The 27901-nt window shown below is 35.2% G+C and overlaps 1 pseudogene across 1 annotated transcript; it reads left to right on the forward strand.

Moving 5' to 3' along the window:
- The first annotated feature begins 6067 nt into the window (after window positions 1-6067).
- On the forward strand, window positions 6068-7825 carry LOC307052698 (elongation factor 1-alpha 1-like; annotated as a pseudogene). Its single transcript has one exon. The product of its transcript is annotated as an elongation factor 1-alpha 1-like (transcript).
- Window positions 7826-27901: the final 20076 nt, after the last annotated feature.

A 27901-nucleotide genomic window follows, 5' to 3' on the forward strand; every position in this document is an offset into this window, starting at 1 on the left:
CATTAGAACATTCAACTAACTCTCTTATTGTGGTAAAAACCAAGCTTCAATAATTATTTTCTTTGTAAGAGAGAAATAAAAGAAATCCAAGCATTACTACTATTGAAATATAAAACAACAAATTATCTCTTTCTCTGTGGCTTTCATCCATATCATTTACAGTGCAAATGAAATTTTTGGTTCACAAATGCTTCTATATTGAGAGCTGTGTGGAAAATAGAATGCCTAGTTCCAATTTTCTTGCCAAACAAAGAAAACAAAATCCTTCCCCATCTTCTGTATTATGTGAGTGCCAATAACGCCTCTTTGATGGTAGCTTTGTGTTGTATTGTGTTTTTGCTTTTAATTAAGATATATTGGGTAAAACAGTGCTTCATTGTATTGTACAAAATACTGAAGTATGGGTTTATTACAGCCTTCAATGGGATTCAGTATAGACCTCATGTTACTGTCTCATGCCCATTTTTTAGTGTTTAGCAAAGTGTTCTGATGTTATATCTTCTCCTGGGATTTTCTTTTTAGCTTCTCTTCATCCAAATGAAAAGCAATGACCCCTACCTAAAATGTTAATTAAATGACTACCTCATTTGTTAAAAAGTTTTTATTTAAAAATATCCTTACATTTTGGATGCCGAAACTCAATTTTGCCCCATATGGCCCTTTTCACAACACTTGTTTTTAGAGGGCATAATTTTGACAGAAGGCAGAATTCAAAGTTAGCAGAAAGCAGGTTGGGAGCCAGACAAATATGGAAGAAATGTCACCCTCATCTTTATTTAAACCTGATTAACCTTTTTAATTTAGTCATTAAGCTTTATTGAAAATGAACCAAATACAATTATTAGTTGTGGAAAGAGAAGAGAATCAATTTAGACATTAAATTAAAGGGCAAAATCTCTAGAACTTCTAGGTAAAGATAAAATGGTAGGTTTCTCACTGCAAACTGATTACAAGGGAAAGATAATATTATCTATATTGAAATTGCAATTTACCTAGATGCCAATCTATTTCAGAATTTGCAACATTGTGATAAAACTCAAATAATACTTGGTATATATCTTTTTAAGGAACAGATTAAATACTTACTAGTTGACTTGAAAAATGACTACAGGTAATATCCCATTGAGGTTTCCTTGATTCCTGAGCATGGGGTATGACTGGGGTGGGAAATGGGGGTTTCAAAAGGACAATTTTATCTCCTTTTTTATGGCCTTAGTGAAATATCTTCATCTACAAATATGAGGTAAACAGTATGTTTCAGGAAAAATGTCCATTGAAACAAAAGCAGAATTTAAATGGAATGATATCAATAACTATGAAAGGTTCTGATTTATGTTATTTCTCTGACCCTTTAGTTTCTAGATGCCTGCAATTTCTTTTGTCATGAATTTTCTGCACACATTATTAGTGTTCATGCAAGTATCTAATCTTTTGTTGAACTATACTGGATTAAAATGGTAACTGTAATTATTGTAATTGTCATTTCATTCTGCATGCTAAATACAATGGGGTGTATTAAATTATTGCCTGAAAATGTATAATGTTTAATAATGTATTTTGATAGTTGGTTTTGACAATGGCAATAATAGTGGTATGCAATTATATATGTTATGGAGTGCTTACTATGTGCACTTACTTGGTTTATCTCCTTAAATTCTTACAACTACCATATGGTGTCATATGGATACAAGTGACTTGTTATTCTATTCCCTGATGATGGTACTATGCATCTTTCATACAATTTCACATTTAATATTTATATCATCTCCCCCTCCACTAGGAAGTAGGGATTTTAAAAATGAGGAAACTGAAGCTTTGAAACTAGTATATGGTGGTTTTCAAACCCATGCAGCTTGATTCCAGAGCCTGTGGTCTCAGCCAGTAAATAATGCTGCCTTTCTTTATGGATAATGCTTTACTTAAGAGAGTGAGGCTGGTCTCATAGCTCTCTTCCTGTAGATTTCTGCAAAGTCAGCAGTGCTGCATGAAAATGCTCATATATCATTTGGCCAGTCAACATGGAAGCACAATACTGCATCAGAGCTTTATGTATATAAGAGGTATTTGTGTCATGGTCCTTTCATAGGTTCAGTTTTAAAAGCTAAGTTAGATCAAACCCTAGGATAGCTCCTCTCTTTACTCAAGTTAAAGATTATGTCCTTAACGTGGGCTTTAAGTCCTGTGTAAACTGGCTTCCTATTCTCTCCCTGACTTCATCTTCTAATACTCTTCCTTTTGGACACTGTGTTATAGCTATTTTGCCATGTTGTTTTTCCTTCAGTTTACCAAGGATGCTCTTCAACTTCAAATATACCCTTTGTCTGGAAGGCCCTCACCCCAGATATCTATATGATTAGCTCATACACAGCTTCCATGTCTTTCCCCAATCTCAAAATCTTGATGACCTACTTTGCACCCTATTTATAGTGCAGATTTCTGGATGCTCACTCTAGCAGTTCTGATCTCTTTACCCTGCTGTAATTTCCTTTTCTCCTTCTAACATACTATATAATTTACTTATTTGTTGTCGCTCTTCCTTGTTCAACATCAGGATTCTTTGTTGTTCTCTGATATACCCCAAATTCCTTAAAATAGTGCCCCCAAAATGGTAGTCAGTCGATAATATTTGTTGAGTGGAAGAATGGAGACAGCACCAACATTTTTGAGCAAGGTAGAGCTCAATTAAGTCACAATATATATATTTTGAATATGAATCTATAGGAATTCACGATTTGTGGGATAATCAGCTATTTCTATATAATAAAGGTAGAAGCTGAAGGCTGGGCAGGATTTTTGGATAGGCAAAGGATGTTAGACAATTTGCGCTGCTATAACAGAATACCATAGACGAGGTGGCTTAAACAACAAACATTTATTTCTCACAGTTCTGGAGGCTGGAAGCCCGAGATCAGGGGGCCAGCATAGTCCAATTCTTGGTAAGTGCCCTCTTTCTGATTTATAGGCTGCCCTTTTCTCATTCCACATGGTGAAGAGACAGAAAGGGCTGACTCTTTTCCTCTCTTAACCCCATCATGAGGCCTCTACACTCATGACCTAATTACCTCCTAAAGGCTCAAACACCATAACATTAGGGCTTCAACATATTGAATTTGGGGAGACACAAACATTCATTTCATAGCACAAAGAGAGAACAAGTTGAGAAAATGCACAGAGACAGGAAGAAAACAGACGACGACTAGGTCCAGTTAGAAATTCTGCTGAGCCAGCTTTAGGGAGACACCCATTTCTCTGGAGTTCATTTATTTAATAAATATTTACTGAGCCCTTACTTTGTGTCAGATACTTCTCTAGGTGCTCAGAGTTCAGCAGTGAACAAAAGAGACAAAATCTCTGCTCTCACGGAGCTAATAGCGAGCTGAGGAGAACAGAAATGCCATGAAAACAAGTAGCTGAATTCTACCAGGGCATTATGCAATGTCAGTTATGTTCAAACAGGAATATGTATGTATGAGGTTTGTGTCTCACTGGAAATCTGTTTGTCCCCTTTGTGCCATATGACTTAGAATTTAGATCCTTATCTACTGGGAGGACTCACTCCTAGTCTGTAGGTGGTCTCTGATAGCTCATCCTTTGGTGTTACCCTTGGCTATTATTTATATTTATCATGCAATGTGGCCATTGTTTACAATTGCTTGACATCATTTATGGAATCACTTAGATATAATTGTTTCATTTCTTTAGAAATAAGACATACTATATTTTTGACACTTGAAATTGTAGAGAAAAGGGTTATGTGGATCTAAAAATATTATATTCTCTATGGCACCACCTTAACCTGCGTTTGGCTGGGGCTAATTGACTGGTTTTCTACAGTTATGGCTAACCCCTGTTGCTCTGTATTAGAGTTTGGAGGATGGAAAAATAGCACCCCAGGGAGAACACCCTCATACCTCAGAGGTCTGCCAGACTACTTTGTAACTCAGAGAGCCCTCAGGAGGCTCTCAGACAAAATATTCAAATCAAGCATTAATAAAGAAACAAGTTTCCCCCTGCCTGAATCACAAAAGGGCATACTGTGATTGCTGTATTTTGCATTTTTTTGAGGAGGGGAGGCACTATAATAAAATAGTACAATTGGGTAACAACCATCATGTTTCAGTGGAAGCATGAGTCAGACACATCCTGGGATCAGTTTTATCTTGTTATTTACTATATAGTGTTGTTCACCAAGATAGACCAAGAAGACTTCACCAGATCTTTTTACCTCAAGTATATCAATATCCATATGAATAAAATGCATTTTAGTTGGGAGAGAGGTTGTTTGTTCCCTCATCTATATCTGTAGTCTAAATAGTCTCTCTGTTTTTCCTAACAGAGTGAAAATCACACCGAGGCCAAAAAGTTAATTACAGATGTGCATCTTTCATTATAATTTCTTTTGTTAAGATGTTTTTCATTATCCAAATAATCATCTTCATTTTCTAAAACTATACTCTTTGAAAAACATTTTTAAACAAATATGTTGTGCAGTAATTGAAATAATGGAGACCACACTTACTCTTTGATGTACCAGAAGGCTGTCCAAATTGAATATTGTCAGTATATAAATATTGTCACCAGAAAAGCTAAAGCTATTTTATCATTCACTGTTGGATTTGTTAAGCTGTAGATTTTTTCTTTTGATGTTTAAAATACAGTTTAATCACCTTCACCTGAAAAATGCTACAATCATCTTTCTTCTTAAAACACATAGTAAATATAAACAGGTTTTGACAATAAAAGCAAAACAAACAATAAAACAACAAAAAGAATGAAAAACAATTTGCTATCACAGTAAACTCTCTTATGTCCTTCTTTTAAGAGAGAGTTACATCACAAGGAGAAAAATTACTGGAGACAAAGAAATAGTAGAAAGGAATAAGAATGGAGAAAGGCACATCATCACTTAAATTACTAACACTTGCATAATTGCAAAAGAGAATGTCTACAAATAAACACTTTTTGGGTGTAAGACAAGAATGCTTTTCTGTATAGAATGAAATTTAAATTGGAGGAAAACATTTTGTTGAATTAGAATTTAGTTAATGCACTTTTAACACCAGAAATCAGGATGTAATCGCAGAGGCATGGTTCATGAATGTTAAAGACATTAGTTGTATCCCTCACTATTTTTAGGTTCAATTTTTGTGATTGCCAGTACGTTATATACTTAATTCAGGTTGTTTTCCTTTTTAATCCTTGACAACATTCCTCTACATATGGCAAAATGATTTTTGTCTAAATTAGAAGAGTAAAGGGAAAGAAGAGAACTCAATAGGCCCCATACACCTACACTAGCTCTATTTACCTAAACCTGCCTGACTCTCTCCTTCCAACTGCAATCCAGATACATCAGGGCAGGGTGGGATGAAAGACACCAAAAGTGATTCTTGTAATAGGTAAACAAATCACAAATAAACTTGCTTCTTCCCCATTTTTATCCACCCTGATTATATATATATATGTAAAACAATATCTAGAGTGTTTTCTTAACCCAGTACTTTATGAAAAGATCAAAGGCTGTATTGAGAACAACCCAAATTCACACTGTGCAAGGAGACCTACATGAATTTGATAATCTCTCTACATGTATAATTATATATAGATATATAAATATATCTATGCATGTGTGAACACACACATGCACGCATATCTATGTATTCTGAACAAAGAAATTGGTGGCAGATTCTAAATGTAGCAAACACTGCCCTGCATTGGAGGGTATGATATGGGTTATCCTAGGGTAATCTTGGTTTTACTCCTGGCTGCATATCTTTCTAAGCCTGATTTTCTTGCCTTTTGAGGAATTTATGAGTTACTTACAGTCATTGTAAACCATCCCCCTTTGCTTAAACCTAGCTACAGTGACTTTACAAGTTCATACTAAAGACAAACGCTTTGTCTACATAATATATTATTATTATATTTATGATCTGAATAATCAGAAAGTTTACTTCATTTAAAATGTGTCCATTTAAACACTGAAAAAAATTTTTTTTGCTTTTTCGCTATGGGTTTGCCAGCAGGACACAGGTGTTGTGAAAACCACTGCTAAACCTAAGCAAAAATGGGAAAGAAGACCCACATCAACATCATTGTCATTGGACATGTAGATTCGGGGAAGTCCACCACTACTGGCCATCTGATCTACAAATGTGGTGGGATCAACAAGCAAACCATTGAAAAGTTCGAGAAGGAGGCTGCCGAGATGGGGAAGGGATCCTTCAAGTATGCCTGGGTCTTGGACAAACTGAAGGCTGAACGTGAGCGTGGTATCACCAATGATATCTCCCTATGGAAATTCGAGACCAGCAAGTACTATGTGACCATCATTGATGCCCCAGGACACAGAGAATTCATCAAAAACATGATTACAGGCACATCCCAGGCTGACTGTGCTTTCCTGATTGTTGCTGCTGGTGTTGGTGAATTTGAAGCAGGTATTTCCAAGAATGGGCAGGCCCATGAGCATGGCCTTCTGGCCTACACTCTGGGTGTGAAACAGCTAATTGTTGGAGTTAACAAAATGGATTCCACCGAGCCACCCTACAGCCAGAAGAGATACGAGGAAATTGTAAAGGAAGTCAGCACCTACATTAAGAAAATTGGCTACAACCCCGACACAGTAGCATTTGTGCCAATTTCTGGCTGGAATGGTGACAACATGCTGGAGCCAAGTGCTAACATGCAGTGGTTCAAGGGATGGAAAGTCACCCATAAAGATGGCAATGCCAGTGGAACCACACTGCTTGAAGCTCTGGATTGCATCCTGCCACCAACTCACCCAACTGACAAGCCCTTGCGTTTGCCCCTCCAGGACATCTACAAAATTGGTGGTATTGGCACTGTCCCTGTGGGTTGAGTGGAGACTGCTGTTCTTAAACCTGGCATGGTGGTCACCTTTGCTCCAATCAACATGACAACTGAAGTGAAGTCTGTTGAAATGCACCATAAAGCTTTGAGTGAAGCCCTTCCTGGGGACAATGTGGGCTTCAGTGTCAAGAACGTGTCTGTCAAAAATTGTTTGTCATGGCAATGTGGCTGGTGACAGCAAAAACGACCCACCAATGGAAGCAGCTGGCTTCACAGCTCAGGTGATTATCTTGAACCATCCAGGCCAAATCAGTGCCAGCTATGCACCTGTGCTGGATTGTCACACAGCTCACTTTGCCGGGAAGTTTGCTGAGCTGAAGGAGAAGATTGATCGTCGTTCTGGGAAAAAGCTGGAATATGGCCCCAAATTCTTAAAATCTGCTGATGCTGCCATCATTGATATGGTTCCTGGCAAACCCATGTGTGTTGAGAGCTTCTCTGACTATCCTCCTCTGGGCCTCTTTGCTGTGGGTGTCATCAAAGCAGTGGACAAGAAGGCAGCTGGAGCTGGCAAGGTCACCAAGTCTGCCCAGAAAGGTCAGAAGGCTAAATGAATATTATCCCCAATACCTGCCACCCCAGTCTTAATCAGTGGCGGAAGAACGGTCTCAGAACTGTTTGTCTCAACTGGCCATTTAAGTTTAATAGCAAAAGACTGGTTAATGATAACAATGCATCGTAAAACCTTCAGAAGGAAAGGAGAATGTGTTGTGGACCATTTGTTTTGTGTGTGGCAGTTTTAAGTTATTAGTTTTTAAAATCAGTACTTTTTAATGGAAATAACTTGACCAAAAATCTGTTACAGAATTTGAGACCCATTAAAAAAGTTTAACGAGAGGGGCTTCCCTGGTGGTGCAGTGGTTGAGAGTCCGCCTGCCGATGCAGGGGACACGGGTTCGTGCCCCGGTCTGGGAGGATCCCACGTGCCGCAGAGCGGCTGGGCCCGTGAGCCATGGCCGCTAAGCCTGCGCGTCTGGAGCCTGTGCTCCGCAACGGGAGAGGCCACAACATGAGAAGCCTGCGTACGGCAAAAAAAAAAAAAAAAAAAAAAAAAAAAAAAAATCCTTTAGAGCTAAAGCTAGATACAGCCACTAAAGAACATAGCCTAAATTATTGTCAGAAGGTTAATGCCTTTTTAAAATCTGTTTATTTTCTATTTGTAGAATTATTAACATGGTATAGGACAAAAGTTTTCTTCTATTTGAAGAAAAATAGAATGATAGTTGAATATTCTGCAGTCATTGATTTTTTGCCCAACTAGTACCTAGTACATAATAACCTCTAATTAGATGCTTTATAAGTAGATACACTAACTTTAATTATTTTCTAAAATTCTCTCTTTCAATCTTCTAAAGAATCATACCCCTCTTATTATAATAGAATTTAGAGTGATAGAAAGATTACCCATATATAGTTGACATTAGGACTCTCTAGGTTTGTCAAGTAACAATTTCTTGTAGAATGTTCTGCAAGTATAGTATATCTCGATATAAAACTGTATTACATTTCATTTCATCAACAGCATCCTTACCTACAAAATAATTACTATACAACCGTCTATACAAAGTACAGTACTAAATGTCAGGACTCCAAAGACAAGCTCTCCAAGGTCCTCATCCTAGGGCTGGTTCCAGGTTAATGATATAGATCTTAATAAACGCTGGGGAAAATTAAAAGAGGGATAGAATTCCATGGGATGAGATGGTAAGAGAAATTTTAAAGGTGAAATGAGTCTTGACCTGCATTGTGAAGAAAATGCAGATTTTAGCTGAGCATGGAGAAAAGACATAAAGTATGAGCAAATACTAAAATTAGGACACACTCAAGAATATTTTCAGGGATAATGCATTAAACAGTTTTCTTTGAATAAGCTGTTTAATTAGAGAAATTGTAAGAAGTAGGTAAATTTAGACCATTGTAAGGAATTTAGATTTGGTCCTGGAGAAAGATGGGGATTGCTGACTGTTTTGATTGCATAAAATAATATTTTATGCATTATTTCTTTTAGCATGAATATCTTTCTCAAATAATTGAAGTACTTGCTTCTATGATTAGAGTTTTGAAAAGGCTCATCTTTGTCTGCCTTTACATTTAATTGTCCAGTTATCATTCACTTAACCTTTTAATTAGTTTTTTTAAAGGAGTATCTCTATACTTCATATTATTTGTTCTTACCAACTTGCAGAATTCATAGAAATTCTCATTTGTTCAGTAAAGAACAAAGAGATAATGAGTATCTCTTTTCTACATATAGAAGAATGACAAATTAAGTTGACAAACATGAGCTTACAAACAGTGGTGTTACATTATTTATTATATTAAGTTTCACTTCAATGAGAAATTTCTTTCTGAGACTGAATGTATCTTTTGATGGCATAAGGAAAAGACAAAGAAACACTGGCAGCCAGAAGGTATGGAGTTTGATCTTTGGCTTTTCCAACCTCGCTGTGACCACTCACAAAATTTCATGTGTAGTCTCCAAAGTCATTTGGAGTTCATGAAATCAAATTACCTCTCGTATTACCCCTTTACCTATGCTAACATGTTGCTCTCCCTGCAGATATGTCATGATCAAATTTCCTATTGTTATACTTGTCTGGAGAGAGATGTACATTATATCCAATTCCTTCATCAGTTGGTACACATTAACATAATAAATGGCAGGTCCCTCTTTATGATCGTGGGATAATGTTGCTATTAACCAGGATGTCTTCTTTTTATCCAGACCTCAAACAAACTATAGTTCCTTTAAAAAGTGATAAATTGAGATATTCTTTCCTTCCTTTTAGAGACTTAGTATGTCTAAAAACCATAGTCTGAGCAATTTATTCTTCCTACCTTGAACATTGCAATAATGTTCCAAAATATTTCACTGATAAAGGATAATTCCATAGGAAAGTTGTAACTATCAGAGTTTAACAGATGTTTTTCATCCAAGGTGACTAACCTTTAACTAGCAAACGATGATTAGGCATTGTTGGGAGAATTTCAGTGTAGAGACACAACCTAACAGTGACACTTTCTAGCATCTTTCTTGGTTATTATGTGTAATCCGTTTTAGAACATTTGATAAATCTTTTAGTTTCATTCAATGTCTACCTTGCTTGAAGTGTGCTTGAAATGAGAATTTTGGATACTTCATACTGTTTTGATTTTAGAGTTAGCTACCCAAATATCCTATAAATGTTATTTTGAATCCTTTTGACCCAGGGATCCTGGATGTTTATGAAGAAACTATGTTGGGCTCTATTTTGTCATCTATTTTAGTACTGCATTAATAACTGTGAAATATGACTACTTTGTTTTCCTATTTGTAACTGATTTTTACCTGTAGTTGGTTTATATTTACTACTATTATATATGAAATAATATATGCTGTAAGGAAACAAATAGCTAACATATCATAGTGTAATCCCAAAATACCCTTGGGTTATTATATAAAAACAACCCTGAAATAATAATAACAAAAATAATGAGTTAACATGTATTGAAAGATTATTATGCTGTAGACACTGTATTAAGCACTTTAAAAACACTGTCTCACTTAATTTTCAAAAGAACCTTAGGGTAGAAAGTATAACTTTTCCATCTTTAGAAGGAGGAATTTAGACACAGAGCTAGTGTGGTGGTCTATGAAAAGAATTCCAAGCTGACTACAAAAAATGTTATTTACCAATTAATAATGTTAACTTTTTTATTAGCCAATTAACTTATAATATTAGCTAATAAAATGACCAATTAATCATATTAAGTTATAAGGTTTGAATTTCATGTTGTTTTCAAAAGAAAAGAAAAATAGTTTTCTATTAATTCTGTTGTGATCCCTAGTAGAAAACACTTCCTCATTCTCTAATAGAAAAGAAAAATATCCATCTAGTGTTCCTGTAGAATTTATACTTCCTTAAGAGGAAAAATCTCTGACCTAGACTGATGTTTAATAAGGTCACTGATAACAAATGTGCCTGTCACACTGGGGTTGAGGAACTAGGAAGTTTGTGTCTGGGAGAACATGGAATCATGTCAGAGACAGCAAATAACAGGTACAGGAAAAGACACATTGCTGGTTTGGTCCCTTCATCTTGCTCTCCAAATTTACTTTATGTGTTGGTGATAGTGCCCTTGGCCATTGAACTTGGGAGGTAAGGAGTAACAGAGAGATTGTACATTTTACTTCTTCCATTATAAACTTCAGATGTGCCCTTCTACTCAAACCCAGCCACCATAATTCTTCACAGAAGTAATTTCTTCTTAACATGATTTTACATGAAATAATTTGAACCCACTCGACAATTTATTAAAATTGACTATAATGTTTTTGTGGATTCCTTGAAAATATTTCTCAGGTCTCAGGAAGGGAATATTACATATTAAGAAACTGAGTAATAAAGAAATTTCACAAAAAGGTAGACAGAGTACCTCTAAGATAAGCAAGAATCACATGATAATAAGTTAAAAAGTGTTTACATTAGAGATAAACATAATCTAAGTTGCCTGATTTACCTATTAAGTAGAAAAATCAATTATAACACACTTAGTTATTGCAAGCCAACCATCACTGTTTTAATTTTATTTGGTGTTTAAATGTTCCAGAATTCAAAAGGAATAACTTACAGATTATTTTAGGGTATGATAAACCTAACAGAGGCTCACAAATTCTCATATAGTATTTTATGATATTTATAATGAAGGAGATTTTTTTCAGTTGGAATATTATTTAAATAGAAAAAATATGATTTAAATTAATTCCAACATGTGATACATTTAAGATTTAATTATCCAAACTTTTCTCAAGTTAGTTGCTGTTTATTTCAGTCTTTAAAATGTTTGAATAAGATCCTGGAGATACAAACTGAAACTGACCATTTCATTATGTTACAAAATTATTCAAGAATACATAAATTCAGAGTATAAATTTTAGTAAAGATTATTCTTTCTAACATTTATGATCTTATAGAAAGATTATTTGTTCATAGTCTGGTAGGTGTCTTGAAGTAAAACTTACTCAACAAAATAAGAATTGTTAGTTGGTTGGCATACCACAGAAGACCATATAACACTGGCAAATACATTTATAGTAAGTGAACTACACTAAATACATAGGGCTTACTCAGTATGTGAGGAGACATGAGAAGAGAGAATAAAAATATTTTTATCACTGACTTATAAATATCAGTAAGTATAGTTGAAAAAAAAAGGAATGAAAAATGTTATCTAGTGTTAGACCTGTTTAGTAAATAATTTAAAATAACATAGAAAGACAGGGAAAGAGAATCCATTCTATTATTACTTAGAAGAGAATATAAAGGAACCCACATCACAGAGCTGGGATGAGACAGGCCCTCTCAGAATAGCTATTGAGAATGACGCTGGGTTGCCATGGACAGTCTTGGCACCTCATTATCTAAGAGCTATGTACATGTATAAGAACTTCATAGAAGAGCAGTGGATAAGATTATGAAAAAGAGGATGGAAGGAGGGATACATAAAGCAAGATTAAAGGTGCTAACAATTTTTTCAGGTTCTAAAAAACAACAAAGTAAAAAAATAATAATGGTCTACAAATAAATAACAAATGAAGAGAGTAATTACTAAATAAATTTGAAGGGGATAATGGGATGAAATTAAACTTAAGGTCAATATTATGTGTGGGAGAATCCCTTTGTAAATATATAACAGACAAAATATATAACCTCATGAGAAAAGCTGCCTCATACTTGAAGTCCCCATGAATTCACACCCACCCTGCACAAAGACTGGTCTGTAAACCAAACAGATGAGCACCCTGAGTCCAACCCACCACAGGCAGAGACCAAGCCACAACTAGAATGGGCAAGCAACTTCCCCCTTTCTGTGCAACCCAGGTAGGTAAGCTCCCTCCTTGCAGCCACAGCCCTATCACAGCTGGTGGGCACATGCAGCCCACAAAAGGAATACCCATTGAGTGCCTGGCTCTAGTGGCCAGAGATTACATTTCTGGGCCGCACAGAACAGCTCCTAAACAAGACCACTCCCTCAGGACTGGAGGAGGTAGATGTTTCACCTAACACATATAGGCAATCACAGAGAGACTGGCAAATGAGGAGACAGAGGAATATGTTCTAAATCAAAGAACAAGGGAAATCCCAGAAAAAGGCCTTAATGAAATGGAGAAAAGCAACCTGCCTGATAAAGAATTGAAAATAAAGATTGTAAATATGCTCACCGATCTCAGAAGAAGAATGGTTGAACACAGTAAGAACTTCAACAAAGAGATAGAAAATGTAAAAAAGTCTGAAACAGAAGTTATAACTGAAATGCAAAATACACTAGAGGGTTTTTACAGCAGAATGGATGAAACAGAAGAACAAATCAGTGAGCTGGAAGACAAAGCAATGGAAAACGCCCAGACAGAGCAGCGAAATGAATTAAAAGAAGTAAGGATACCTTAAGGGACTTTTGGGAAAACATCATGCAGATTACATTTGCATTATAGGGGTCCTGGAAGGAGAATAGAGAGAAAAGGTCTAGAAAAATTATTTAAAGAAATAATAGCTGAAAACTTCCCTAATCTTGGGAGGTAAAAAGACAACCAGGTCCAGGAAGCCCACAGAGTTCCAAATAAGATGAACCTAAATAGAACACACCAAGGCACATTATAACTAAAGTGGTAAAAGTTAAAGATAAGGAGAGAATTTTAAAAACAGCAAGATAAAAACAACTTATTATACATAAGAGAAACCCCATAAGGCTATCAGCAGATTTTTCAGCAGAACGTTTACAGGCTATAAGGGAGTGACGTGACATATTCAAAATGCTAAAAGGAAAAGGCTACCAACTAAGAATACTCTACCCAAGGTTATCATTCAGAATTAAAGGAGAGATTAAGAGTTTTACAGACAAACAAAAGCTAAAGGAGTTCATCACCACTAATATGGCCTTACAAGAAAAGTTAAAGGGGATTCTCTAAGCTAAAAGAAGGTACTAATTAAGAATAAGAAAACATACTAAAGTAAAAATCTCACCAGAAAAGGGAAATAACAATGGAGTGAATAAATCACTTATAAAGCCAGTACTAAGGGTAAAAGACAAAAACAATAAAATTAATTAAAAATACAAAAATTAGTCAAGGAATACACAAAATGAAAAGATAAATATGTCATCAAAATACAAAATGTGGGGGGAGTTAAAGGATAAAGCTTTGGTTTGTGCTCAAAATTAAGTCACTATAGACTTAAAAGAGATTGTTATATACATAGGATGTTACATGTGAACCTCATGGTAACCACAAAGAAAAAACATAGTAAATGCACAAAAGAGAAAAGATATATAAACATAACACTGAAGAAAACAATCAAACTACAAGGAAAGAGAGCAAGGGAAAAAGAAACAGAGGAGCACTACAAAAACAACCAGAAAACAATTAAGGAAATGGCAATAAGTGCATACCTATCAATAATTACTTTAAATGTAAATGGACTAAACTATCCAATTGAAAGATAAAGGTGGCTAAATGGATTAAAAAAACATATATGCTGCCTTTAAGAGACTCATTTCAAACCTAAAGACACTCACAGACTGAAGGATTGTGAAGGAAAGTGAAGGAATAAAAAGTATATATATCATGCAAATGGATATAAAAAGAAAGCTGAGGTAGCAATACTTATACCAGACAAAACAGACTATAAAAGAAAGACTCTAACATAGAACATTAAGTTATGACAAAGATGTCAATCCAACCAGAGGATACAATATTTATAAATATTTATGCACCCAATATAGGAGCATCTAAATATATAAAGCAAATATTAATAGAAATAAAGAAACAGACATCAATACAATAATAATAGTGAACTTTAATAATACCTCACTTACATCAAAGGATAGATCATCTAGGCAGAAAATCAATAAAGGAACACTGGCATTAAATAACATGTTAGACCTAATTGATTCAAGAGTTTCTTTAAGGAAATTTCATCCCAAAGTAGCAGGATGCACATTCTTTTCAGGTGCACATGGAACCTTCAACCAGATAGTTCACTTGTTTGGCCACAAAACAAGCCTCAATAAATGTAAGAAGACTGAAATCATATCAAGCTTCTTTCATGAGCACAACAGTATGAAACTAGAAATGAATTACAAGAAGAAAACTGGAGAAAACACAAAAATGTGGAGGCTAAACAATATGCTACAAAACAACTAATGGTTCATTGAAGAAATCAAAAAGGAAAATAAAAAATACTGGAGACAAGTGAAAAGAGAAACACAATGTTCCCAAACTGTGGAACGCATTGAAAGCAGTTCTAAGGGGGAAATTTATGGTGACATAAGCCTACCTTTGGAAACAAGAAAAATCTCAAATAAACAACCTAACTTTAAATTTAAGGGAACTAGGAAAAAAAGAACAAACAAAGCCCAAAGGAAGGAATTATTAATGATCAGAGTGGAAATAAATGAAGTTGAAACTTAAAAGAAATAATAAAATAAAAAAATAAAGAAGATCAATGAAACCAAGAGCTAGTTCTTTGAAAAGATAAACAAAATCCACAAACCTTTAGCCAGACTCATTAAGGAAAAAAGAGAAAGCATAAATAAATAAAATCACAAAATGAAAGGGGAGAAATTACAACTGATACCACAGGAATGCAAAGACTCATAAGAGAATACTATGGACAATTATATGCCAATAAATTAGACAACCTAGAAGAAACTGATATATTCCTAGAAACATAAAATCTTCCATGACTGAATCAGGAAGAAATAGAAAATCTGAATAGATAAATTACTAGTAAGGAAATTGAAACAGAATTTTAAAAATTCTCAACAAACAAATTCCAGGTCCAGATGGCTTCACAGGAGAATTCTACCAAACATTTAACAAAGATTTAATACCAAGCCTTCATAAATTATTTGAAAAACTTGAAGAGAAAGGATCACTTTCAAACACAATTTATGAGGCCACAATTACCCTAACAACAAAATCACACAAACACACAGACACACTCACACACACACGAAAATTATAGGCTAACATCCCTAATGAATATAGATGTAAAAATCTTCAATGAAATATGAGCAAATTGAATTCAACAATACATTAAAAAGATCACAAGCCATTATCAAGTAGGATTCATTCCAGGGATGCAAGGATGGTTTAACATCTGCAAATCAATCAATGTGATACACCACATTAACAAAACAAAGGATAAAAATCATATGATCACCTTAATAGATGCAGAAAAATCTTTTGACAAAATTCAACATCAATTTTTGATAAAACTCTAAACAAAATGGATATAAAGGAACAAAACCTCAAAATAATAAAAGCCATATATGACAAACCTATAGCTGACATCATACTGAATACTGAAAAACTGAAAGCATTTATTCTAAGACCAAGAATAAGAAAAGGATACCTCCTCTTGCTACTTCTACTCAACATAGTATTGGAAGTCCTGACCAGAGCAATCAGGCAAGTAAAAGAAATAAAAGGCACCCTAATTGGAAAGGAAGATGTAAGACTGTCACTGTTGGCAAATAGCATGATACTATACATAGAAAATTCCAGAAACACAACCATAAAACTATTAGAACTAATAAATGAATTCAGTAAATGTGCAGGATACAAAATTAATATACAGTAATCTGTTGCATTTCCATACATGAACAACAAACTATGAGAAACAGAAATGGAGAAAACTATCTCGTTTACAATTGCATCATGAAGAATAAAGTACCTAGCAATAAATTTAACCAAGGAGGTGAAAGACCTGTACTCTAAAAACTATAAGACATTGATGAAAGTAATTGAAGACAACATAAGCAAATGGAAAGATATACCATGCTCATGGATTGCAAGTATCAAGATTGTTAAAATGTCTATACCACCCCAAACAATCTGCCACTTCAATGCAAATCCTATCAGAATACCAAGGGCATTTTTCACAGGACTAGAACAAACAGTCTTAAAATTTGCATGGAAACACAAAGACCCTGAATACAAAAGTAAACTTGAGAAAGAAAAACAAAACCATAGGTATCACACTCCTTGATTTCAAACTATACTACAAAGCTATAGTAATCAAAACAGTATGGTACTGGTACAAAAACAGACACATAGAGCAATGGAACAGAATAGAGAATCCAGAAATAAGCCCATGCTTATATGATCAATTAATCTATGTCAAAGAAGGCAAGACTATACAATGGGGAAAAGAAAGTCTCTTCAATAAATTGTGTTGGGAAAAGTGAACAACAAGCAAAAGGATGAAACTGGACCATTTTCTTACAGCATATACAAAAATAAACCGAAAATGGATTAAATAGTTAAGTGTAAGACCTGAAACCAAACAATTCCTAGAAGCAAACATAGGTAGCAAGCTCTTTGACATAAATCTTAGAAATATTTTTTTGAATATGTCTCCTCGGGCAAGGACAGCAAAAGCAAAAATAAATAAATGGGACTACATCAAACTAAAAAGCTTTTTCACCATGCAGGAAATGATCAAAAAAGCAAAAAGCAACTTACTGAATGGGAAAAGATATTTGCATATGATATATCCAATAAAGGGTTGATATCCAAAATATATAAAAGACTTATACTACTCAATATCAAAAAAACAACCTGATTAAAATTGGGCAGAAGACCTGAATAGAAATTTTTCCAAAGAAGACATACAGTTGGCCAACAGGCACATGAAAAGATTCTCAATGTCACTAATCACCAGGGAAATGCAAATCAAAACCACAATGAGATACCATCTCACACATGTCAGAAGAGCTGTTACTAAAAAATAAGAAACAACAAGTGCTGGCAAGGATGTGGAGAAAAGGGATCCCTTGTGCATTGCTGGTGGGAATGTAAATTTGTGGAATCACTATGGAAAACAGTATGGAACTTCCTTGAAAAATTAAAACTAGAATTACCATATGACCTGGCAATTCCACTTCTGGATATTTATCTGAAGAAAGTAAAAACACAATTTGAAAAAATATATGCATCGCTATGCTCATTGCAACATTATTTACCAGAGTTAAGAAAAGAAGCAACCTAAGTGTTCATTGATAAAAGGGATGTATAAAGAAGATATAGTATACATATACAATGGAATGTTACTCAGCCATAAAAAGGAATGAAATTTTGTTGTTTGTGAAAACATTGGTGAATCTAGAGATATTGTGCTAAGTGAAATAAGTCAGACAGAGAGTGTCAAATACTGTATGATTTTGCTGAAATGTGGAATCTAAAAAACAAAATAAATGAACAACCAAAACAAAACAGAAACTGACACATAGTTACAGAGAACAAATCGGTAGGGGAATGGACGAAGTTGGTGAAGAGGAGTAAGAGGTATAAGCTTTCAGCTATAAGGTAAATAAGTCACAGGGATGAAATGTACAGCACAGGGAATATAGTTAATAATATTATAATAACTCGTATGGTGACAGATGGTAACTAGACTTACTGTGGTGGTCATTTCATAATGTATAAAAATATTGCATCATTATGTTATAGACCTGAAACTAATATAATATTATGTGTAAATAATAGTTCAATGAAAAATAGATAAGGAGACATGAATATCAAAAATTATATACAGGGAGGGAGGGAGACGCAAGAGGGAAGAGATATGGGAACATGTGTATATGTATCACTGATTCACTTTGTTAAAAAGCAGAAACTAACACACCATTGTAAAGCAATTATACTGCAATAAACATGTTAAAAAAATGATATACAATGCAAAGCCCAATAAATACCACAAAAATACACATTCTTCCCCAAATTAATCCATAAATTTGATAGCCAGTCAAAACTGAAACTGTTCTTTGGAATCTTCCAAAGTGATCCTAAAATTTCTCTGGGAAACAATAACCAAATAAGAAAATTTTGAAGAAAAAAATGTGTAACAGATATTTCCTACTAGATATCAAATTCATTTTTAGCCTTAGTAATTAATGTAGTGTGTACTGATAGAGACTGGGGTTGATAAATCGACCAATGCAATAGAATAGAGAAAAGTTTCCACATATATTGAAATAATATATTACAGAGGTGCATTGCAGATGAATAAAAAAGGATGGACTAGTTAGTAAGTGGTAGTACAAAACTGGTTATTCATATAAGAAGAACATAAATTTAGACCCCTTCCTCAAACAGAAAGATAAAATGTCTAGTAGAGTAAAACAAATGTCAAAAATTTCTTTAAAAGTTTGAGAAGAAAGTATAAAGTCTTAATTCAGAAATAGATTTCTTAGAAAAGAAACCAAAAATGCCCCCAAATAAGGAATATTTATTGAACTTAAATGTTTATGTTTTAAAAGAACACCATAAATATTGGGGAAAGACAAGTTTCACACAGAATAAATTATTTTCAAGGTATATAATCAGGCAATGTTTGGAAAATAAATGAACTCCAACAAATTAGTAAAAAAAGACATAGAAACCAATAGAAAAAAATGGCAAGAGGTATGCACGAAGCATTCACAGAAAAGAAAATCAGAATGGCCAATAAAACATGGAAATACCAAATATATTAGTAATCATTAAATTGCAAATTAATAACACAATAAACTAATTGTTTCACATCCATCATAATGGAAATAAACTGTCTGGTGAGAGCACTCTTGGTCAGAAATAGGTGTTTGGGATCTTCATACACTCTGAACAGTACTAAAGAAATACAGGACATTTTTGGCAATTTCAAGTAAAGATGAAAATTAACATAATCTATGACCCAGGTATATTCTTTACAGAAACTCACACATATGGCTATATTTATGAATATGTTAAATACGAAAAACTCCAAAATGACATATTAAGGAAATGTACATGAAGTTTAAAACAATATTTTAAAATATTAATGGATGTATAAATAAGTAATAAAAGCAAGTAAGAGTGGGCATGAAAAATACTAATATTAATTCTGCCTGGGGCAGGAATTAGAGGAACAGAATTAGTAAGGTATACACAATATTCTTTGATGGTAATTATACTTTTTATTTCTTTACAAAATGATGTAAATGAATATGAAATCATGCCAAGGTTTTTCTAAATGTGTCTTGTGTGTACATGGGTAAAATAAACACTGGGTTTTCATTACCTTCTTATTTTGATATAAATGTTTTAACTATTTCATGAAAATACTAAATAAATAAAACATCAATTATGGCCCTAGCTCATTTAATCACAGAAAAGTGGAAGGCAGAAACACACACACACATACACACACACCCAGCAGAAAGAGAATTCTCAAATAATTTTGCTGAGAAGAAAGACAGATATAAGAACACTCTCTTATATCCTTATCTCTTCACTTACTTCTTTTCCTCCCTTTAGTATAGAGATGATAAAAGAAGAAAATAAAAATGTAAGTATCTAAATCCATATATTTCCCTCTAAGCACTGCTTTAACTTGTTACAATATATTTTGATAATATTATTTTATTATCATACATTTTGAAATGCTTTCTAATTTGCCTTGTGATCCGTCCCCCCTCCCTCTCTCCTTTCTCTCTTCTCTCTCTTCTCTTTTTTTCTCTTCTCTCTCTCTCTCTTTCACATATTTGGAGGTTTTTTAAAATTATATAATTCTATTGATTTCTAATTAAATTCATTATAGTCAGGTAACACACTCAGTTTATTTCAGTCCTTTGATATTTAATGAGACTTGCTTTATGGACCAGCTTTATGTGTGCCTTGTTGAAAGTTCTTCTTGCACTTGAAAAGAAGTCATATTTTGTACTTACTGGATGTCATGGTTTTTAAATGTATATTATGATAAGTTGGTCGATAGTGTTGCTCAAATCCTCTTTGTCTTTACTATTTTTTAAAAAAAATCTCATATTCTACAAAATACTGGAAGAGGGATATCAATAGCAGCATCTATGATTGTGAATTTGTCTATTTCTTCTTTTAGTTTTGTAAATTTTTGCAATTTATAATCCAAAGTTCTGTGTTATATTTTCTCAAAAATATAACCTTCTAAATTACTAGGGGCACACAATTTAGAATTTTAATGTCTTATTGGTGAATTGATCCTTCTACCATTAGGAAATACTGTGCAGTATTTTTAGGAAATTCTTTATTTTGAAGGGTTTTTTGGGGGCTGGAATTATCTCATGTCATTTTTCATTGAGTTTAGGACTTGCAAGGTATATCTTCTTTTTTAAAAACTCTATTTTATTATACTGGAATACTGAAAGTGATTTTGCTTTCCATAGAGTTGGGTTGTGGCTTATTGTTGCAATGGAATTTGATTTGGGCTTCTTATATACTCTCATTAAGGCTATAAGAAATAGGTCCCCTGGCCTATTTGAAAAGAGAAGGTGCTCTGTTTAAGAAAAAAAGTTGTTTCCACCATTTGTCAAAAGGTTAAGATTTACTCCTTCTAAGGCTGAGCTCTTGGGTTTATGATTCTTCCCACCATGGACCTCCCTACTCTGCAACAGCACCCTCTCCACCCATGATGTCTACTCCTGTGCAGGTTGCCCGCCATTCCACACACACCACAGCTGGCTTCCTAGATACCACCGAGAGCACCGATTTTATGAAGATTAGACATCAGGTGTGTAGAAATGCTGTGTTTCAGTTTGATTGGACAACCTTTCATATAGTACAATGTAAACGTTAACCATTCTTCTCCCTGCCTCACTCTTGATTAAAAACTCTAGTGTAAAACTAAAAACAGTTCTTATATCATCTTTAGTTTAGGGAAAATGAAGGAAAAGTGTTTCTAATTGGCCTCACCGCAGCCACCTTCTTTATTCTTTGCCCTGTGTATTCAGTCTTCTCTCTCCAAATAGCCATGTCCCCTTCCACTTGATCAGGACATTCTGGAATCTACTGTCTCCTTGTGTTACTTTTTGTTGCTGTTGTTGTTTGTTTTGTTTAAATAAGATTTTTAGTGTAGAACAGAGTTAGATTTACAGGCAAATTGAAAGGACAGTATAGAGAGTTTCCATGTAACCCTCACCCAGTTTTTCCTATCATCTTTTATTAGTATGGTCCATTTATCATAATTAATGAATTCATGTTGGTACATTATTATTAACTAAAGTCTACGCTTTCTTCAATTTTCTTTAACTTTTCCTTTATATCCCTTTTCTGTTCCAGGATTACAGCTAGGAAACCACATTACATTTAATAGACATATCTCCTCAGGCTCCTCTTGGTTGTGACAGTTTCTCAGACTTTTCTTGATGGCCTTGATGATTTTGAGGATTACTGGTCAGTCATTTTGTAGAATGTCCCTCAGCTAGGATTTGTCTGAAGTTTTTCTCATGATTAGGCTGTGGTTATGGGTTTTTGGCAGGAAGACTACAGAAGAAACGTGCCATTTTTATTACATTATATTGAAAGTACACACTATCAACACAATTTATCACTATTAATGTTGATCTTCATCACCTGCCTGATGTGATATTTGTCAGGTTTCTCCACTATAAAGTTCCTTATTTTCTCCCCTCTCCACCTTTCTATCTGGTCTCTTTGGGAAGAAGTCACTACGTGCAGCCTACACCTACAGTGGGGAGTTACTCTCCTCCTCCCATGGCAGAGTATCTACGTACATTATTTGGAAATTCCTACATGGGAGATTTGTCTCTTCTCTCCTATTTATTTATTTATATCAGTATGGACTCCTGGATATTTATTTTATACTATTTTAATCCTCCACACATACTGTTTAGCAATTAGTCAAAACTAACCTTTAAATGTTCCCAGCCAGTGTATTATGGCTCTGCCTGGGTAAATAGATCTTGACTATGTCTCCCAAGATGCTCTTGACTCTCCAGATTTTGAGATGGGTTTGCCTTGGGACCTCAGTGCTCTAATGGGTCCACAAAAAATAACTGAGTTTCAGTTTGTCCAACTTTTTCTTGTAAGAATGAGAGTGACAGTTTCTAAGTTTTCTCTCTGTTGGAACTGAAACTGGAAGTTGGTGTATCTTTTCTTCTCAGTATGTTTATTTTCAACTGGTCTCTGTTTTTATATTTAAAGTGTGTTGGGTCTTGCTTCTTAACCAGTATGAGAATCTATGGCCTGTGTTTAGCCCAGCATATTAAATATAATTATTGTTAGAGTTGGGTTTAATTCTTTTATCATGCTGTGGGTTTTGGTATATTTATCTCTCATTTCTTTGGCCCCTGTGCTTCCTGTCCTGACTTCTTCTGTGTGAAGAAGAATTTCTTCTTCTGCTTATTTTCTTAGTTTTCAAATTTATCTCCTGCATTAACTTTTTAGTTACACCATTTTGTGTCATATTATTAGTGTTTCTCTAGTGATGTAGTTTTAAACTTCTCTTAAAATAATATTATACCATTTCACAACAGTATAAAGATTTTACAATTGTAAATCCCTTTTTTGCTACATATAAACCCCACAGTCCATCAAATAAATTATTTTTTATTTGTAATAGTTCATAGTCTCTTAAATTTAAATATATATCTTTATATACATATATTATATATATAAATATATAGATATATAAAATATTTTGCTGTATATTTACCCTTTCTACTTATCTTCATTCCTTTCTTAAGAGAAAGTACCCAGGATTCCATTTACTATCATTTCTCTTCAGGTTGAAGAACTCATAGTAGTGCAGGTCTTTTGGAGACAAATTCTTTTATCTTTGTCATTTCAAAAAATGTCTTGGAGGGAGATGAAGATGGCAGAGTAGGAGGACTTAGTGCTCACCTCTCCCCATGAACACATAAAAAAGACATCTACATCTCGCTGAAAACAAACAGGAGGCTGGCTGAAAGTCTCTTCTATGACCAAGGCTATAAAGAAAGATCCATACAGACTTGAGTAGGAAGGGAGGAGAAGTGATCAGGTCAGGACTGGGGATATCATAGGCTCAGGGATTCTTCCTGGGGAGTGAGAGGTTCGAGCCACATATTGGGCACCCCAGCCCTGGGGTCTGACACTGGGAAGATGAGTCCCCTTAGCTGGCTTGAAAACCAATGGGGACTTACCAGAGGGCTGTAAGAAATCGAGACTCTGCTCATGAAGAGCACACAGGCTTGCTTACTACCAGGAACAAGGTGGAGGAAACAGATTGAAAACCTGGGACTCTGGCTGTTTTCCTGAAACTGCTGCAGCACTTACCCCAGCTTGCACTGGGTGTGTGCTCCAGCCACTTTTGCTCCAGCACAACTCTCCACTAGGGCAAAGGCTGGTGGAGAGTGTTGCTAAGGAGAGTGTGCACATGAGTGGGAACAGAGCCAGCTAGAATCTGGCCCTGTATCTGAATAGGGCAAGGGTGGCCATTGCCAGCATGCATGCAGAGGTGGCAATTGGGAGTGGGCTGGGGCTCTGACTGGCCTGCTGGGATCATACTATCATGTGACCTGGCCTGCGCCAGGCACCTGCTCCAGCCCCTCTTGCTCTGGTGCTGCTCTCCAGTGGGGCAAAGTTGCCATTGCTAGAGGGTGTTGCGCATACCCAGAGGAAGTAAAACCAGCTTGGACCTGGCCCTGACTCTGAACAAAGCAAGGGTAGTTGTTGTGAATGACCACACAGAGGCACTGGAATGGAAACAGCCTGGGGTTCTGACTGGCTTGCTGGGACTGTTTCAGCATGCACCCTGGCTTGCCCTGGGTACCCACTCCAGTTCTACTTGCTCTAGCACTGTTCTCCACTAGGGCAGAAGTGCCCTTGCTAGAGGGAAAAGTGCACACTTAGAGGGAATGAAACTAGTTAGCCCTGAACCTCAGGGTGTCTGATCTAGCACCTGAGGCCTTGATCCTGGCTATGATAGGTGTTGATGGTCATCGAGCATAGGGAAGTCCCTGATCACACCTGGTGCTGGCTCTAGCCCCTCCACCTCCAGCCCCACCTTCCACCAAGGTGGCAGCTGCCAGCACACCCTGGGGGAATATACGACCCATGCTCACTTCAGATCCAGCTCTCCCACCAAAGTCACTGGACATACAGAGACTGCATAGAAATGTTCTCACACAAAGACATGCCAATAAAAATTGGAACAGGTAACTATATCACCTAATTTCATAAACTTAAACAAAATGAGAGGACAGAGGAATTGGTTTCAAAAGAAAGAACAAGAAAAAAACCCTGAAAAAACTCCTAATGAAACAGAGATAAATAATTTACAATGTAAAGAATTCAAAGCATTAGTAATAAGACTGCTCACTGAACTGGGCAAAGAATAGATGAATACAGTAGGAATTTTAACAAGGAACTAGAAAATATAAAAAGAGACAGTCAGAGCTGAAGAATACAATAACTGAAATGAAAAACACATTCAGTAAAAGGAAAAAAAGCAGACTAGGTGATATAGAAGAATACCTAAGTGATCTGGAAGATAGAATAATGGAAATCACCCAATCAGAAGAGCAAAAATTTTTTAAAAATTAGGATCATTTAAGGGACTTCTGAGACAATATCAGGTGTACTGATATTTGTACTGTGGAGGTGCCAGAAAGAGAAAAGAGAGAGAATGGTGTAGAAAATGTATTTGATGAAATTATGGTTGAAATCTTCCTAAAGCTGAAGAAGGAAACAGATTTCCAGGTGTAGGAATCACAGAAAGTCCCAAACAAGATGAACCCAAACAGATGCACACCAAGACATATAAGTAAAATGGCAAAAGTTAACGATGAAGGGAGAATTTTATTGGAAGCAAGAGAAAAACATACACATACAAGGGAATCCCCATGAGGTTATCAGCTGTTTTTTTCTATAGAAACCTTGCAGGCCAGAAGGGAGTGGCATGATATATTTAAAGTTCAGAAAGTGAAAAACTTACAATGTAGGATATTCTACCCAGCAAGGTTATCATTCAAAACTGAAGAAGAGAAAAAGAACTTCTCAGATAAGCAAAACAAAACATAACAAAAAACGTTCATCAATAATAAACCAGCCCTACAGAAATGTTAAAGTGGAAAAAAAAAAAAAAGGCTACAACAAGAAGAATTTATAGGAAAGGAGAAATCCCACTAGTAAAGCTAAATATATAGTGAAGGCTATGGATCAATCACTTAAATAAATGAGCATGAAGATTAAAGAACAAAAATTATAAAATCAACTATAAATACAATAAACAGTTAAGGGATAGATGTGAATATGTAAAATATGATATCAAAAATGTGGAGGAGAGGAGTAAGAAATGTAGATCTTTTAGAATATGTTTGAACATCAATGATTACTAGCTTAAAACAAGTAGACATATCTATAGGTTAACACATATGAACCCCATGGTAATCAGAAATCAAAAATCTACAATATTAGGATGAGTATCACTGATTTTTCCTCTTGCTTCAGGCTCCAATATGGCTCAGAGTTGATGTTGTCTTAACTGAAAATTTTAATATTTTGTTCATCATCTATTATTTTGATTTTTTAAAATACTGCATTAAAACTTCAATAGACATTTCTCCAAAGAAGATATACAGACTGCCAACAAACACATGAAAGAATGCTCAACATCATTAATCACTAGAGAAATGCAAATCAAAACTACAATGAGATATCATCTCACACCAGTCAGAATGGCCATCATCAAAAAATCTAGAAACAATAAATGCTGGAGAGGGTGTGGAGAAAAGGGAACACTCTTCCACTGCTGGTGGGAATGTGAATTGGTACAGCCACTATGGAGAACAGTATGGAGGTTCTTTAAAAAAGTAAAAATAGAACTCCCATATGACCCAGCAATCCCACTACTGGGCATATACCCTGAGAAAACCATAATTCAAAAAGAGTCATGTACCAAAATGTTCATTGCAGCTCTATTTACAATAGCCAGGACATGGAAGCAACCGAAGTGTCCATCATCGAATGAATGGATAAAGAAGATGTGGCATATATATACAATGGAATATTACTCAGCCATAAAAAGAAACGAAACTGAGCTATCTGTAATGAGGTGGATAGACCTAGAGTCTGTCATACAGAGTGAAGTAAGTCAGAAGGAGAAAGACAAATACCATATGCTAACACATATATATGGATTCTAAGAAAAAAAAATGTCATGAAGAACCTAGGGGTAAGACAGGAATAAAGACACAGACCTACTAGAGAATGGACTTGAGGATATGGGGAGGGGGAAGGGTAAGCTGTGACAAAGTGAGAGAGTGGCATGGATATATATACACTACCAAACTAAAATAGATAGCCAGTGGGAAGCAGCTGCATAGCACAGGGAGATCAGCTTGGTGCTTTGTGACCACCTAGAGGGGTGGGATAGGGAGGGTGGGAGGGAGGGAGACGCAAGAGGAAAGAGATATGGGAACATATGTATATGTATAACTGATTCACTTTGTTATAAAGCAGAAACTAACACACTGTTGTAAAGCAATTATACTCCAATAAAGATGTAAAAAAAAAAAACAACTTCATTTGTCTTGAAAAAAAAACCCCTACAATAGATACATAAAAACAAATGAAAAGGTGCACAAGCATACCACTAATGAAAAACATCAAACCACAAGGGAAGAAACTAAAAGATGAAGAAAAGAATAGAGAAGAACTACAAAAACAACCAAGAAGCAGGTAACAAAATGGCAATAAGTACATAACCATCAATAGTCACTTTAAATGTCAATGGACTAAAAGCTCCAATCAAAAGACATAGGATGGCTGATTGGATTAAAAAAAAAAACACCCATCCATATGCTGCCTATAAGAGACTCATTTGAGAACTAAAGACACACAAATACTGCAAGTGAAAGGATGGAAAAAATGTATTCCGTGCAAATGGAAACAAAAAGAAAGCTGGGGTAGCTATGCTGATGTCAGACAAAATAGACTTTTAAATAAAGTCTATAAGGAGGCACATTTCAATGATACAATACGGTATTTTCAACTCTACTCACCACTTTGTACATTAGGTCATCAGATCTTACTCATCTTATAGCTGAAAGTTTGTACTCTTTTACCAGCCTCTATTCCTCTCATGCCCTCAGCCCCTGGCAACCACCAGTCAAAGGAGGTTATGTAATGATAAAGGGACCAATACAAGAAGAAAGAAAAACACACATCCCAATTATAAATTGGGCAGAAGACCTGAATAAACATTTTTCCTAA

This window comes from Hyperoodon ampullatus (assembly GCF_949752795.1).
Source record: "Hyperoodon ampullatus genome assembly, chromosome: 4".
Taxonomy (NCBI): Eukaryota; Metazoa; Chordata; class Mammalia; order Artiodactyla; family Ziphiidae; genus Hyperoodon; species Hyperoodon ampullatus.